The sequence below is a fragment of the Frankliniella occidentalis genome, unplaced genomic scaffold (assembly GCF_000697945.3).
Source record: "Frankliniella occidentalis isolate FOCC.00 unplaced genomic scaffold, Focc_3.1 Scaffold296, whole genome shotgun sequence".
NCBI lineage: Eukaryota > Metazoa > Arthropoda > Insecta > Thysanoptera > Thripidae > Frankliniella > Frankliniella occidentalis.
Genome location: NW_026267422.1, coordinates 466,043 through 466,769, shown reverse-complemented (window position 1 = coordinate 466,769; position 727 = coordinate 466,043).

Sequence of the window (727 nt, the reverse complement as noted above, 5' to 3'; positions counted from 1 at the left end):
GAGGAGGACGAGGAGAAGGGGGAGGAGGAGCTGCACGAGGAGCGGAATAATTCGGAATTACCTTAGGCGAAATAATTCAGCTCCCTGCTGACTGTGAGTCCTGGAGTTGTGAGCGAGACGGCGCTGCACCCATTTCCATAAACACCTGCCATATCTGCTCAGCCAACGGCGCGCTAATGAGAACTCAGAGTCTCGAGGGACGAGCTGCGACCACTCCGCGGGAGGTCCCACCTCTGTCCGCCCGACGTGTCTGTCTGTCGCTCTCACTCTCTCACCCGGTATGTCTTTCTCTCTGGTCCTTCTCGCAACAACGGGCGCCGGCGGCCCCGGCCGACACAGGGACCCGAGAGGCAGGCAGAGGTCAAGGGGTGAGAGTTGAGGGACCTGAAAGAGTGTCAGTTTTTATCGCGGGTGACCGTGAACACGTCGGGGCCGAGTCGCAGGTACAAGCGAGGGACAGGACAGGCGAAGGTGAGCAGCACCACAGCACACTGGGGTGAAATTTGACACCCTGCCCGATGATCAAGGCCTGATCGTGAACGTTAATGGCTAAGTACCAGGTGGCTTATGAAAGTCACAAAATATGATAGAAAGGTGCACCGTCGTTGAGTGGCGAAGATACGCGTGTTTCATATGAACAGTCGTAAACCCTTATTGACGCTGAGGCTACTCTAGTCATTTCATTCTATAAAATCTTAGTGCTGGCTTCTTTCTAGCCCGCGCTCCA